This window comes from Eurosta solidaginis, chromosome 5 (assembly GCF_040869045.1).
Source record: "Eurosta solidaginis isolate ZX-2024a chromosome 5, ASM4086904v1, whole genome shotgun sequence".
Taxonomy (NCBI): Eukaryota; Metazoa; Arthropoda; class Insecta; order Diptera; family Tephritidae; genus Eurosta; species Eurosta solidaginis.
This window is the reverse complement of record NC_090323.1, coordinates 44,328,531-44,345,841: the sequence shown is the minus strand read 5'-3', so window position 1 is coordinate 44,345,841 and position 17,311 is coordinate 44,328,531. Positions and strand designations below refer to the sequence as shown.

At 33.2% G+C, this 17,311-nt stretch overlaps 1 protein-coding gene across 20 annotated transcripts in view; it reads right to left on the bottom strand.

Moving 5' to 3' along the window:
• The window catches only part of IRSp53 (Insulin receptor substrate 53 kDa), a 221,598-nt gene that overhangs the window by 94,379 nt on the left and 109,908 nt on the right, over positions 1-17,311 (bottom strand). For 13 of the 20 annotated variants that reach the window (XM_067756740.1, XM_067756742.1, XM_067756758.1 and 10 more), the window contains one exon: positions 1,168-3,788. The exons of 2 other annotated variants lie outside the window; for them this stretch is intronic. The gene's annotated coding sequence lies outside the window, so the exon portion shown is untranslated. The remainder of the gene's footprint in view (positions 1-1,167; positions 3,789-17,311) is intronic. 5 more of the 20 variants (XM_067756747.1, XM_067756748.1, XM_067756751.1 and 2 more) reach the window with 5 other exon arrangements.

Here is a 17,311-nt window from a genome sequence, read left to right as displayed (position 1 = left end):
TTTTATTTAATTTTATTTTATTTTACTTCATTTAATTTATTTTATTTTATTTTCCTTTATCTTATTTTATTTTACTTTATTTTATTTTGCTTTATTTTATTATTTTTTTATCAATTGTCTGCGCAGCTATGGCAGGTTGTCTGAAAAATTTTCTACTTACTATTCCAAAAACAAAATACAATTTTTCAAATTTAGAAAAATTAAAAAATTACAATAATTATCATTAGAAAAAAATTATTGTTCTGGCCTTGAGCTCGAATCGAACCTTGAATCATTTATCAATGGGCCGATAAAAACAAAAACAATTGTTAATAAACCATGAGCACTTGGGAATGTCAAACAAAGTAATTGACAATAAACAAAAATCGAGCATTATCAGTGATTTGCACCAGATGGCGCAACACTGAATAAATATAGTTGGTAAAAAGGAACAGAAGTAGCAAATTTGCCAGTCAAACAAACCACCGCTGTATAGCTAAAAGGTTAGCGCAGCATGCCTAAAGCGTACTGATGATGAAGGCTTAGCACCCTTCGAAATGGATCTATCTGCGCAGCTATGGCAGGTTGTCTGAAAAATTTTCTACTGACTATTCCAAAAACAAAATACAATTTTTCCAAATTTAGAAAAATTAAAAAATTTCAATAATTATCATTAGAAAAAAATTATTGTTCTGGCCTTGAGCCGAATCGAAACTTGAATCAATTTTTTTTTTATTTTATTTTATTTTTTTATTTTTATTTTTTACTTTATTCTATTATTTCAGTTCACCTTATATTATTTGATTTTGTTTTAATTTATTTTATTTTATTTTGTTTTATTTTACTTTATTTTATTTTATTTTATTTTTTATTTGTTTTATTTTTTTGTCTGTTTTCGTTTATTTGATTTTGATTTAATTTATTTTATTTTATCTTGTTTTGTTTATTTTATTTTATTTTTTATTTGTTTTATTTTGTTCCTATTGACCTCATACTATTTTATTTTAATATTATTTTTATTATTATTTATTTTATTTGTTGCATTTTACTTATTGTTTCAAATTAACTCTATCTTTCAGATTATTTTTCCCTTATTTTTTTTTTTTGCGTAATTCTTCCAGATCGTTTTTCTGAAGCTTTCTTCATACATATTTGTAATACTATTTTTTTATAATTTTTTTTTTTTACCTGTTCGGATATACTCTTAGCCAACAAGTCCTGATTTACAACGCAATGTTTTTTTTTCATTATTTATACACTTCGCATATGGATTTTTTTTAATTTGCCACACTTTTGAAACTCACTACTTTCTTCGCTTCCAGCTATTAAGAATAAATTCAGTAATTCATTGTTTATTGAACCGAATCATTTCTCTTATCTTTTTTTTTTGAACTCAGTCGCCGTTTTGCTTGTCCCTTACCATCACATTGATTTGTTATTTTGACGCTTATTAATTTCAAGTTTTCACTATTGTTTTACAATTTATTGTTGTTGTTTCTGCTGTTAAATTTTTGATTGTTTTTTTTTTTTTTGTTGTTGTAGTTGCCATATCATTGTAATTTCATTCATCGCTAGCGGACTTTGAGCTGAGCCAAGATTTCATATTCGCCTGGCGCCAGTCATCGGTGAATTAAATGTTTGTCACTGTCAATTTATTTCTTTTAGCGTTTTTGTTGAATTAATATTACAACTGGTTTTACGTATATTTCAAGCTCGATTTGTGTTTTTTTTTTGCTGCGCAAAACTATCAATTGTTACCTTTTTCCACATCGTAGGCTGTAATCAAACTTTCTTTATTTACTAATTCTCCTTTTTATTCCGAATTTTTACAACTGTTATCTTTTAGTTCTATGTCTTCTTCTTCTTGCAACGCAACTTCATGATGATCTTCACGATGATCTTTCAACAATTGCCTTCACTGTTGCTACAACATTCCAGGTTACAGTATCGCAAGTTGCCTCACTCACCTCACGTGTTTCTGTCTTTTGGTTGTTGGTGTTTCCATTTTGCTTAGTCATCATCGCGTTGTTACAATCGATTGTCGTTACAATTTGATGAGAACTTGCGGTTGCAATGGTTTTTTGTCTGAGATATTTTCACATATGGAAGTTCTATGTATATTATTTAGTATAACCGTGAATATTAGGGTGCGTGAAATTCCGGCAGTTTTTTTACTTTAAGTTCTGTTTGATTTAGAATTGGTGCTTAAAATCTAGGCTTTGGAATTTTTTGAGATAAATGATATTATCATCAGCATTAGAAATAATGGCAATGGGAACGTTTTGAGGCGAATATTAGGAGTTTTGATACGTCATTATACTGCTAGTAAACAAATGCTGAACAACAACATCAAAGCAAGCAGATGAAATAGAAAATAGCCACACATACATATTAACATCATCTAAGAGCGCATAGAACATTTCACACATGTACACAAAAATAAAGAGCGATTATGACCTGACATAAATTACTGATTTACATGTATATGAGCAAAACCAATATGAAATAGAGAAGGGAGAAATATGTACGTATATAAGTAACTATGCGATGCTGAAGCGGGAAATAAAAACAGCGCAATTATTCGAGACAGCTTTACACGAAGAGACTAGAATATAGCAGAAAAAGTTGAACGAGGAAAATTGAAAGTATAAAAACAGCGCAATCCGCGTAATGGTCATTTTAAAACATTTTAAGTGCAGTAAGCGAGTAATTTAATGGTAAATTACTACTACCGCAGTAGTGTTATAACTAAAGAACATTTTGAACGATAAGAGAAAGTGCAGAATAATCAAGAATTTCTTAAGATTCGTTACAGTATTGACTCTGGCTGAAACAAACATACGGGCAGAAAGATTAATTAACTATTGATACATTAGTTGTTGCACAATGTGCTCCTTTCTATCAAGTTCGCTGCTCCATCCTAATGCACTTTTGTACACATTACTCACATTACATACATATCGAAACATATGCGTAGTATTTTTATCGGCACTAAAATCTTACTACAATTTTTTTTATATGCGCGTACAGTTACTTCTTGCTTTGTACTACTTTTCTGATTTTTAAGCTTTTTATTTCCCACGCATATTAGTTGATTGCTTTGAGGCTAGGACTTGTTTTTATTTTCTCTACTTTGCTTTTTTATTTACATGTCATTTTTAGTTTTTGTGTTCAGTTTTTGGTTTTTTTGTTTTGTTGCTTCATGTTTGTATGTAATAGTTGTGCTTTAGATTTTGTTGATTGTATTGAAATTGGTGCAATTGTATGTACGATGCAGATAACATCATTGATAAGATAGCAGTGAGCTAACAAAGTAGATTTCAAAAGTGTATGATGTAGGTATATATATTCATATCCCACATAGTATTAGTAACGAGTTGCGATAAATTATCTGCAATCAATAGAAGATCTCATAGATACTGCCTTTATATGTTCAAAAACGCCAGTTGAAGATAGTCAGTGGGCGCTTGTTAATTTATATTTTCCACATTATAAAAAAATATTTTTGTATTAAACTTAATATTGTCTTAAAATCATAAATTTCATTTGTCAGCATAAAAAACACTTTAATGTACCAAACAAATGCAGCATCTTTTTGCTACAAAATGGCAGGCAATGCCATTAAACCCACTCGGCACTACGTTTTGTATTTTTATAATATTCCATAAATAATTTTAACCATGTGGTGATTTCACAGTTTTCACTTTCGTTATTTGTTTTGCTAACAATTATTTTCATTCAATTGCCATAATTATTGTCTTTGACTTTTGTATGCAACATCTGCGCGCCATAATTTAATAATAATTTAACTGCAATGATAAGAAAAATAAAGAAAAATATATTAGCTTTTTTCGAGTTTTTATTTGTTTACAACATATAAATTAACTACAATTAAATCATATCAAAAAGTATAATTTTATCATATCAAAAATTGTGTCAGCCTTTTTTTTTTGCGGCTTCTTCTTGTTTGTTTGGTAATTTGTATGAGAAAATTTGTAAAACTAATCTTCAAGTTATATTTTTATTAATAAATAGTTGTTTTCAAAAAAAGTAGTGTAAAGAAAACATATAAGGACGGGACTGTCTTCGGCTGTGCCGAAGACTTCACACCTTTCATGAATGGGGCTGAACAACAATCTTATCCCATTAGTAATATCCAGATAATCCGCTGTGTAAGATATGAAATGTATAACGAACAGATGTAGGTACATACCTAAGCTATTTTGAGGATAAATATAAAAGTAAAAGATGATGAAAAAATTTTAAGGACTACCTTTATATAAATGGACCGAAAAATAGAAGGCAATTTTTTCTTGAATACAGACATAGTCTTGTTGAATTTTGACTAAAAAACTTTAACAACAGCTCTTGTAAAAGAATTTTGGGACTTAAAACTATAAAGGTGGAGCGCAATCTTTCAATTTAAGGCAAACCATGTACTTGGGATTAACCAATTGATTATTTAAAATTTAAACACGCACTCTACCTTTATAATTTTAAATCCCAAAATTCTTTTACAATAGCTATTGTTAAAGTTTTTTAATCAAAATTCAACAAGACTATGTCTGTATTCAAGGAAATTTGCCTTTAATTTTTTGGTCCATTTATATAAGGGTAGTCCTTAAAATTGTTTATCATCTTTTTATTTTCAATTTTTTAGTACTGCCTACAAAAAGGCAATTGCAACTTTGATTAGTAATTTAAGTAATTCCTGAGTGATCTTATCTTTATTTATTTGTTCAAAATAACAAGATTTAATAGAATTAGTGGAATTTTCGCTGACAACACTGGCGAAAAAAAACAGAATTCCACCTCGCATCATAACAAGAGAATTGCACCTCGTTTGTCAGCTACTTAATTTGCACAGCTGAAAATCGTGGTAAAATTCGCATACGCCCGAAAGTCTAAAAGAATCGTGGTGAAAGTCGCGTACGCCTAAAAGTATGCAAGACGTGCATAGAGTTGGGCCTTCAACGAGGTGGAATTCTACAACGCCTGCAACACTCAGGAGGCTAGCCATGAGCCATGGCCTAATCTTCTAAATAGTTCGACTTGTGCGTTACGTAGCTAAAATTGTTTGACCAAACATTGCACTGTCACCGATTTTTAAACTATATTTCAGGTTTCAAGTCTCTAGATACCCACGAAGTTAGTTAAAAATCGATTGCAAGATTCCCAATTTAAAACTAGTTTTCTCAATATCTCGATCCCTGCGCCACCCAGCGGAGTTTTTTTGACAAAATATTGCATTGTCACCGGGTTCTGACTTACGGCCCAAGTTTCATGTCTCTAGATCATCCACCACCTAGCGGAACTTTGTTTTCTATAAGTTGTATCGTCACCAGACCTCTAACTAAGTGCCAAGTTTCAAGTCTCTAGGTAACCGGGAAGTTTGTTAAAAATGGATTTGAAAGATTTCCAAATTAAAATTTGTTTTCTTACTATCTCGATTCGCGTGCCACCTAGCGAATTTTTTTTTGATTAAATGTTGCATTGTCACCGGGTTCTGACTTACGGCTCAAGTTTTATATCTCCAGCTCACCGGGAAGTTAGTCAAGTGCAAGATTCCCCTCGTTTTTCAAGGATTTGTAGTTATCTCACTTAGGGCGACACCTAGCGGAATTTTGTTTTCTGTAACCTTGTCTCAAACTATGTGCTAAGTTGGTTAAAAATGGATTGAAAGATTCCCAAATTAAAATTAGTTTTCGTAATGTCTCGATCCATGCGCCCCCTAGCGGATTTTTTTTAATAAAATATTGCAAACTATGTGCTAAGTTTCAAGTCTCTGGATCACCGAGAAGTTAGTTAAAAGTCGATCGCAAAATTTCCATTTTAAAATTAAATTTCTGTTTATCTCGATTCGTGCGCCACCTAGCGGATTTTTTTCACTTTCATTGTAGTGTCTCTCAGATCTGAACTATGTTCTAAGTATCAAGTGTCTAGCTCAACGGGAAGTTACCGAAAAAGATTTTTTCTTGGGTCAAAAATTCGTATGGAAATTAGGGGACAAACATGAAAGCGACTTAATGTAAAGTAAAAAACAAAAAAAGAGGTAGGTATTTTGTGTGAGGATGCAAAATATCACGTTTTTTGTGGTCTGCATGAAATAGCTATGACAATTAATCAGTTATCTCAACAATATATAACGTAAACGTAAGTATTTGATGGAAATAGAAATTTCTAGCTGTTAAAATAGGGAAGAAATTACGAAAAGTGTCTTATCTGAACAATCGGTTGTGGGGAATATATGCCATATATACGACTATTTTTCAGGCAATTATATGTCCAATATACGAAAGCATATGGTGCTGTTTGAAGCTTCAATGTGATAAATTGAGCAAGATATGACAAAAATCATCTTTTCTGAAAAATCTTTTATATGGGGGAATATATGCTATAGTAGTCCGATCTGATCGGTTTCGACAAATGTCTAATCGGACACCTAAACATACCCGCTCAACAAATTTTATTAAGATATCTCGAAAATTGTGGTACTTGTTTGCATACAAACAGACAGACGGACCGACGAACATGGCTAAATAAACTCAACTGTTCATCCTGATAATTTCGGTATACTTATTGGTGGGTCTATCTCTTTTCCTTAAAGGACTTACAATTTTGAGATTCGTGACGAAGTTAATATACCATTTCATTTTCATGAAAGGTGCAAAAAAATCCTCTCAAAATTTTTAGTATATTACATCAAACCATTAGTCGGCTTGATGAACGTCCTCCTTTTTCTTTGTTTCACTTTCTCTATATGATTGCATATAAATACTGTAACGAATTTACTGCAAATACTTTTATTCGCAACCTTCTACTAATGTTCGTATCGCTAAACTGTTGAATAAATAATCCAATATTTAATACTTAATGCAAAATGGCCTTTATTAAAGTACTTCACAATAACACTGATACTTCACAACCAATAGCTTGCTTAAATGAAACTGATTGTCGCGCCTCTACTGTTGCGGCCTTTTATACTCTGTGATTTCTCGTTTGCATACTTCTAGGCTCTTCCAGAATTTACTTAGTTACTGCTATATAATTATAACTACAGATGCACATGTATAGCTTCTCAGCATGTGTTTGTGCGTCTCTTCTCCGTTGTGTGTACGTACATATGTGTAGACATAATGATTAATCTATTGATGTGCATACAAGTCACTGCTTAGCATCGCTTAGACATGACAGTACCTCTTAGTGTTGCTAATTTTCGTAACAACACTTTATTATTTTTCTTCCATTTCTCCTTCTAATTCCTGCCCTTCCCTTATTCTATTTCTCTCCACTCCTTTCTACTTCTATTTGCCCCTCTCACTCTTATACCCATTCCCACTTTCTCTCTTCCAGTCCAACTACCTCTCTCACCAAACATATACCAAATATTGGACTCCCCCTTTCAAAAAATACAGATTTATGCAGAATTTACATTTTTTTCACTTCCACTTCCACTCCCACTCCTACCCACAATCTCTTACTCATAACTTTCCCACCTGAATTGCCTCTTATATAGAAAATATATACCAAATATTGGATTCTCCTTTCAAATACTTGGGGACCACGTGAGCCTGCTGTGAATTTTTTGCTAAGGTCAGTGGAGCGCTTTGGTCACTTTCATTTTTATTTATAAGATTAACAGGGGGCCCCAATACAGCAGCAGTCCATGCAATTTCGCATATCTCGCCTGCAGACCTCATGATCAAAAATACAGCAACAATATATACTAAAACGTGTATACGGCTAGCTCAAAATATACGAAATAGGTCGGGTCTGCTGTTTACTGTGTCGATGCAGTAATAACTATATCCTACAAATTGCCAGATTACTGTAGTACCTAGCAGGACCAATTATTAGCCGTGAGGAAAGCAGCAGAAATTCTGGCGGAAGTGCGCTTAAGCTAACGTCGAGTCAAGATACATATATATTGATGGTCAGGCGGCGATTAAGGCAACCTCACACAATACTTCATCAAAAAGTGTTATGGAACGCAAATAAGCATTGGCAAAACTTCACTCAGGCCGGACCATACATCTATACTGGGTGTCTGGTTATAAAGGGATAGAAGGTAAGGAAAATGTCGATTGGATAGCAAAAGATGGTGCAACATTTGCTGTTTGGAAGAAATAAAAAGAAGACAGTAACTGCAAATAATCCTTCAAGCAGGAAAGGCGTGAACAAAAGCGCGGGGCTGCAAAATTTCTAAGATTACGTGCAAAGCCTACGATATTGGACTCACAAACTGACTCGTATATCCGAAGATCGAAGATAGAAGACTTAAGGCTTACGACACTGATTTCTGGCGTCACATGCTTATAAATTAGGCCGTTCAGTGTTAGCAGATGTAGTAAGTGCGGACTACACTGCATAAAGAAACAGCTTAGCATGAGTTCTGTTCGTGTCCTCCGCTCCTTACATCAAGGCTCCAGCTATGAGGAAGCGGCACAGTTGTCTTGAGGTCACACATTAGGTAAATAGGTTCTACAAAATGTATTTGCCAATACTTATAATAATTATAATTCATGTTAACCATATGCGCTTTTTCCTTTTGGTCGTGAAATTAATTCGGTTAACACTATATAAACATTCAGTCAATTTGAGGTTATTATTGACCGCTCAGTTTAACCTGACCTAACCTAACATAGCGGCTTTTTATCGCTCTATTTTCAAAAAGCTATGGACAATTTATCGAAAAGCTGTTTATATATTACAAATATTTACGATATTTTATCGCAAAAATATATATCAACTAACGAAAAGTAATCGATTATGTATAGAAATTGCATTAAAACGTAATCCATTTTCTATCGGAAAGTTATCGATTTTCTTTCGTAGTGTTATCATGATAGCATCGATTCGTAATCAAAAAGTATCGATTTTTTATTAAAAATTATCAATATGGTATTGAAAAATTAGCGATATAATAAAATATTGGTTTGTTTTCGAAATTCATTGGTTTGTTGTGAAGCGGATATCGATAAAAGTTCAAAATGATATGAATAACACATCTGTAACCTAAATATGTATAACAAGCTGAAAGCAAACCAATTACTCGATAATAATATATGGCTGTCGATAATAAGCCGATAATAAAACAATAACTTGCCGGTATCAGTTGTTATAGACAATCAGCAGCTGTTTGTTTCTGTCAAGATTGCCTCTACTCCTGCGAGTACTCTAGTCAACTTAAATTTATTACTTTCCTAGACATTCACCTGCAAGGTTTACATATCCATCTGCATGAGTACTTAATACTCACACTTTTTTTTTCCAAACCGACTTCAAAAACTAGGTATTTTTCTATAACAAATTTCGTGTTATTCTTTTTTTTAGCCATCAAATCAAATAAAATTTCATTTTGCTACATTGAAGCAATGAAGCTTTCAAATTCCATTTCCAAATTTAAAACTTTTATAGTGCGCATATACTTAAGTATATCAACAACAAAGTCAGCCGCCATCAGTTAAGTAATGAGACAAACATTTAACTGAAATTCCAATGTCGGCATACCAAGCATATTTAACAACACACATCTTTCATTCTCACCATTATAACCCATGACAAGCGCTTAGCAGTTTTAAAGGAACAGCCAGAGCGGCATGAAAGATTACGACAAGCCGATAACATAATACCGCACTTCTAAACGTCACTTAAGTGATCAATTGAAGAATTTTGGTTAAAATATATGGCATGAAAAGCAATAAAACTATGAATTTATGTATTGAACATACTTGTGTGTAAGTGTGTGAACAGCAAATAATTTCAAGGCCAACAAGTTACTCTAAGTGCAAACTAAAGTGTTGAAAAATGCTTTGAAGAGTCTAAAAAAGTCTATGTACCTTCTATAAATTTTATAAAATAAAGTCGCTAAATGCCATGTATGCACATAACTTCACACAGAATGCTCCGATTTTAAAACGGTTTTTTGCATTTGAAAGCTTAGCTACGTGAGATGGTACAGTTAATATAATTTGAAGATATATATTATAGGGACGGGGCAAATTGCCAAAATGTAGTAAAAAATCATAAAATTTTTGTTTACACAGCTATAGCTCATAAACGGATTGATGGATTTACAAAATTCAACTTTTCAGTAAAACTTTGAAATATTTACCTTCGATAATAAAAAAGGATTAAGAAAAAGAGAGAGAGAGGGGGGGGGGGGCAGAGTTAGACGGAAAAAGCTTATTAAAATTTATGTAGATAGACAAAATTTAGGGGAGAACAACGTGTGACGAGTCTGCTAGTATGCTTATAATAAAAAGTGCATACCGGCTTCATTTAGGTTTGATACTAAAATTTCATTAAATATTCGCAAAAAGTTCAACAAAATTAATATTTTATAGCAAATTTTTCGATATGCGACACAAAAAACCATCAAGTACGTTTCTTAAGTCTTTTGTTGATTGTAGCAGCAGCTTTCTTTACGTTCTCTTGGTAAATTTTGTTGATAAATTAAATAAAATACCCTTTTCACATGTAATAAATTTTATACAAGCGCATCGTTTAGCTTAATTGAAATCAAAAATTTAATTAAAAATGAAAGAAAGCGAAAATTTTTGGGTTAATTCGCATGAGAACATGAACAGAAAGTGAAATTAGTTTTTATGGCCTCTTACGTTTTACTGCGGAATTTTATGCTATAACTGCATTACTGCTTTTGCAAGCTTCTCAAAAGCGACATCAGCTCCCTTATATTTGTGGTTTTGTTTTTTTTTTTTTTTATTACTTGCAAAGCAGCCAAACCTGTTGTAAACATGCCAATTTTTTTATATACGCTAATAATTTTTATTTACACCAATTGTACATACTTGCACTTTGCCATATATACATATGTATGTCTACACCAGTTTTTACCTTAAAATGTAAATATTATTTACAAAAAAAAACTTGCCTATTAATGAATACTATAATGAAAACGTAAACAAGAATGGTTATTTGATTGGCAGTTGAATTTGCCGCACCGCACATGCGCCACTCGGCAACGTTTGAGTCGTGACTTGATTTTGATTTCTGTGTATTTGTAATTATGATTATGAAATTCTTTATTTTTTTTTTTTTTTTGTATATATTTTAGTTGTTTGAATTATATCAATTTACTGCGTATTTAATAGTTGAAAAGAACTTTTTCACTGCAGGCGATTTTAAAATAATGTTCCCTTTGCATATAATTTGGGTCTAATTAACTTTAGAGCTCTAATTAAGTTTAACTTTTATAAGTAATATATTGTCTTAAACAAATGTAAGGCCCAATTGCAGAATGGCAAGTTAAATTTTTAACTCAGAATTAACCTGACATGAAGGGTGTAACAAGTATATATGTATGGTATAAACCGGCCTTTATACATATAGTAATGTTACATATATTTGTGAACTAATTTAGTCATTACATACATTTAAGAACATATATACATATAGACATTTCCGGCCTGAGGGCTTAATAAAAAGTTCTGCCGTACACGTGGACTATTGATATTACCAAGTAAAACACTTTTATATTATAATAAGTGTTGTACTTATTACATGGTGTCAGGTGTGGGGTGGCAATGGAAGGTAAATCTAAAATTAGACAACAGGCTAGTGAACTATTACATAGTAATTGTATTTATAGAATAAATGTGAATTGTAAGGACTCCAGTAGTGGCAGGTTGACTAAAGATTTATATAAAGAGCATATCAAAGTTCGATTCAAATTAGACTCCGGCTCTGATGTTAATTGCATTCCAATCAAATATATTTCAAATCTCAATGTATGATTTCAAAAACATTTAATTAATTGCGCCATATATGATTATGGTGGTAATCAAATAAAAAGTTTTGGTACAGTATCTCTCAGGTGCATTGATCCTCATTAAAAAACCAGTCAGGTCGCCGATTTTGTTGTTGTTGAAGATACCCATGAGTCAATTTTGGGGTTAGAAACTTGTATCAAATTTCAAATAATAAAGCGAATAGATATTCACGATGTAAACTTAATATGCAACCTAATGCCAGCAAAGAAGGAAGACTTTGTCAAACAATATAATAGTGTTTTTAGCGGATTGTGTAAATTTCCTGGAAAAGTTTCGATTATATTGAAGGAAGGGGCGACTCCTTGTTTGAATTATAAAAAAAGGATACCTTTAAGTTTGTTACAACGATTCAGGACAAAAATTCAGGAAACGGTGAAAGACAAAATAATTACGCAAGTTATTCCTCCAACGGATTGGTTCACAACGTGCAATTAGTAGAAAAGAAAAATGATATTCGTATTTGTCTTGACCCTAAGCCTCTTAACAAATGGATTAAAAGGGAACATTTTTTAATACCAACTAAAGAAGATGCTACAAGTCAGTTAGCTAATAAGCGCGTTTTCATAGTTCTTGATCTAAGTAGTGGGTTTTGGAAAATGGAGCTTGATGAACCCAGCTCAAACCTAATGACTTTCATGGCTCCCTTTGGTCGCTATAAATTCAACCGCGTACCTTTTGGGTTAAGTTGTGTTCCAGAAATGTTTCAAAAAGAAATGGTGAAACATTTCGGAGACATACCTGGCGTTGTAATCTATTTTGATGACATTGTAATTGTAGCGGAAAATCATAGGAAGCATGATGAAATTCTTTGTACGGTTATGAAACGAGCTATAGAAAGGGGAATTAAATTCAATCCAGACAAAGTTCAATACCGGTCTACAGAAATGAAATTCATGGGCCGTGTAATATCGGAAGGAACAATTAAGCCACACAAAAAATATTGGGAAGCTATTCAAAATTTAAGAAAACCAGAGAATAAAGTAGAGGTCATGCGTTTTTTGGGGTTGCTCAAGTTTTTAGCTGTGTGCATTCCAAATTTATCTCAAAATTCAACAAAGTTGCGTGTGTTAACGTATAACAATGTTCCGTTCCAGTGGGTGGAAGCGCATGAACACGAGTTTCGGAAACTTATTAATATCGTTACATTTGAGCCCGTTTTAGCCCTTTATGATAAGGAAAAACCCATTTTGCTGCAGACCGACGCTTCGAAACATGCGTCAGGGTGTGTATTATTACAAGGGGTCAACCTGTAGCGTTTGCGTCCCGAACACTGAGTAAATCCAAGCAAAAGTGGGCCCAAATCGAGAAGGAACTATTGGCTATAGTATTTTCGTATAAAAAGTTTCACTGTTATTTTTACAGTCCTGACTTTGTGGTGCAAAGTGGTCATATGCCTCTGGAGTCGCTTGTGAAGAAACAAATTGACGATGTGACTCCAAGACTCCAGGCCATGTATATGCTCTTGCTCAAATACCCAAAAATGGAAATCGTTTACACCCCCGGTAAGCGGATGCTAGTCGCAGATTGTCTATCACGAGCCCCGTTGCCGGAAATCTCAGAAGTTGAGGAACTTAGTGAAGTAATTCACTCGATTAGAAAACGAGTTTGATATCAAAAGACAATACATAGCATACTGCAAATTCTTGGACGAAGACAAAAGCTATGAGGAAATGTTTCACTATGCGCAACATGGACGGCCAAATTACAACAGTTTGGATGAGCTTGGTAAACAATTTCATAAATATAAATCAGAAATACACTTTGACAATGGCATGCTGTTAAAGAGTCATCGGTTGATAAATCAGCTTTACAGTCAAAAGTACGAAAATTGCTGCATGAACCACATTTAGGCATTGAGAAAACCCCTGAAAGAGCCAGAACTCTTTACTTTTGGTCAAATATGAATAAAGAGTTAAAAGAGCAAATTGCAGCGTGTGCAGTGTGTGAAGCATTCAGGCGAAATCAAACAAAAGAACCACTTAAACAAGACGAAGAACCCTTGTACCCTTTTCAGACGGTAGGAATAGATATTTTTGAATTTGCGGGAAAGTACTACATCTCCATTATTGATTCATATTCGAACACCTTAGAAATAAAACCTTTGGGTCAGTTGTAAATGTCTTGAAGCAGCTGTTTAATACAATTGGCTACTCAGCAACAATACGTTGTGATAATAATCTATTTAATTCATTAGAAATGGAAAACTTTTCAAATGAAGCAAACATAGTACTTAAATTTTCAAGTCCCAAATATCCACAAAGTAACGGGTTAGCTGAAAAAGGAGTGGCTATTGCAAAAAATATACTCAAACGGTGCTATGAAGCAAACGATAGGGACAATTTTAAATACCATTTAATGGAATATAATAACACTCCAGTAGCTAGTTTGCGATTATCTCCCGGTCAGCTGTTTTTTGGAAGACTATTAAAATCCAAACTCCCAACAACGGAAGACCTTTTGTTCAGAAATGCACCTGAAGAATCAAAAGTTAAAAAGAAAGTCAGAGATAAAAGATTAAGACAAAAACAAAACTATGATCGAAATGCAAAACCACTATGGGACCTGAAGTTACGGGATAGGGTAATTTTTAAGAAAAATGGAAAAGAATGGCAGTATGGTGTCATTACGGAAAATGTAAATGGGATATCATATATAGTTAAAGATGCTAACAATCATCATTATAGGCGTAACCGAAGATTTATAGCTAAGAGCACTAACAATATATTTGACAATAAGGAATATATTATGGAAGAGGAAAAAATGAGAAATAACTGTATGTTACCGCCACAAACCCAGCTTGGGAGAAATGAGACAAAGGCAGTCAATGACGCAGTAGTGCCGAGTCTAAACCAACCGGTTATTGAATCACACGATACTGTAAACAACAACAATAACACTGCTGAGGTAACAGACTTTGCTACTACGAATAGTTACGACAATGCCGCGGAAAAGCGCCAGAACCCGCGAAGGGGTATTATTATACGCGAAAAAAAATGAAAGCATGTAACAAGTATATATGTATGGTATAAACCGGCCTTTATACCTATAGTAATGTTACGTATATTTGTGAACTAATTTATTCATTACATACATTTAAGAACATATATATATATAGACATTTCCGGCCTGAGGACTTAATAAAAAGTTCTGCCGTACACGTGGACTATTGATATTACCAAATAAAATACTTTTATATTATAATAAGGGTTATACTTATTAAACCCATGAAATTAAAAAAGAAATTAATTAACGCTGAAGTAGAAAAATAACCTGACGTTCAGCAAATGGACCTAACCAATCAATATTTTTAATAATTTAATCACAAAAAATATTCACAGAATCATGGTATAAGTATACGATCTAAAATCAGCCGTTGACGCAGGCAGCCATCTTAAGCATTTGACTTTAGCTGGAATGATGACATTTCATGCTACCAGAGTAAATTGATGCGCTTGGTAGAACAAAATAGTTATTATTAAAATAAAGGTATTTAAAATTATATTGAAGTAAGGGAAAAAATTATGATAATTTAGCAAGAAATAAGGTGCGCTTTAAACGGGTGCAGAAGCTGGATTTTGTTCACGGCTTTTTATTGTATGAACCATGGCTCAATTATTTGGTTGGCTCATCTCATCAGCTGATTTAATTTTTTTCATTTCACTGGCATAGAGATTATCAAATGGAGATGGCAAACGCAAATGTAACCAACACATCGACAATTATTTACTGCCGTGGTGTCAATTTTTTTATTAAAAAATAATATCATATCACTCTAAGTTATTTTTTTTCGTAAATCCATCTAACTTGGCGCATTATTTTCAGATAACACACAAGAATTGCAAATTGTTTATGTTTTTCTCCATTCCATTCACCTAATACCAATATGCAGGTTTTGACAATCTGAACATAGGTATGTTGTTGCTGTAGCGATGAGCCATACTATATGGTATGAACAAATATACTCTGCTCATGCGAGAGATGATCTTCTCTGATGCCATTTTCGCCAAGGGCATAGACGACAAGTAAAAACAAGGTTCAGAGAACGCATTAGAGACAGCAACAAAAAAAACACGGAATCCAAACATCATATCAGTTTCCAACTTTTAAAAACACATGGTTGGAAAAATACGCTGCCCAGCACACATCAATAAAACAGACAAGGTCTTTCACATGCATGCAAGAGATCGGTGTCTTAACTTACTGGAAAACATAGAAATCTACAAACAAAAAACACTCGACGATAGAATATTAAACGAACAGACAAATACTATTGCTGACACAATATTTGAAACTTTAAAACTTGTTTACAAAAACAAAGTAATAACAGATATTATCTTGTTTGGTTGATTTTCCGACAGGGTGGATAAATGATGTATATTGGAACGATTTTTCGTCATCCCTTGTCAAATTTGGTTTTGAGACAAACCGGTTTCGGCGTTGTGCCATCATCAGTGTCGATTTTCGTTCTGATCTGTTGTTGTCATTTGTCCTGTATTTATAGTTCGTAGGTATATGAGCAGGTATTGTCAAATTCATGCTTGTGTATATTTAGTTATGTGTATGTGCTGTGTGTTCGTTCAGAACCGAGGGTGGTTTACTAATCGATTTGTGTGGCTGACTGGGGTAGGTAGAAATCTGTGATTTTAGTCGTTTGACCTTCTTTGTCGGTTTTTTGTTTTGGTGTGTTAATTGTCTTGTGTTTATTTGTTGTTGTGTGTTTGTCTGTTGTACCTGTGTGATTAAGTTGTTTCCTGTAAACAAGTTTTAAAGGCTCGAATATTGTGTCAGAAATTGTGTTTATCTGTTCGTTTATTATTCTACCGTCGAATATTTTTTGTTTGTAGATTTCCATGTTTTCGAGTACGTTGAGACGTCGGCCCTTTTCTTGTATGTGAAGAACCCTAACTGTTTTGTTGATGTTTGCTGGGGAACATTCATTATCGACCATGTGATTCGCGAAGTTTGACTCGGGTATAATGTTTGGATTCCGTATTTTTTTGTTGTAATCTCTAATATGTTCTCTGAACCTCGTTGTTATTTGCCGTCCTGTTTGTCCTATGTAACTATGCTGGCATCCGCAGGTAAGCTTGTATACGCCGTGGCTGCTAAACGGATCCTCTGAGTTAATGTTAGTTCTTAGTTTTCGCCCTAGATTGTTCGATGTTTTGAATGCTGTGTTAATGTTGTATTTTTTAAAGAAGTTTGCCAATTTATATGTTGCTTTTCCAGTATATGTCATAGTCGTCCAGCTATTATTTTCCTTTTCATTATTTCTTTTTGGTTCTCCATTTGTCCTTCTGAGCTTATCTACTAGTGCTTTTTTATATCCGTTGTTTGCAGCGATATTATATATGACCTCAAGTTCTCTCTTATATGCCTCTTGTGTAAGAGGTGTTCTTTCAAGTCTATGTACCAAGTGCCTTAATGCTGCATTTTTATGATGTTGAGGGTGATTTGAGGTATTAACAGATAAATACGCATGAACAAATAAACACAAAACAGTACACCAAACAAATCACCAAACACGCAAAAAAGGTTAA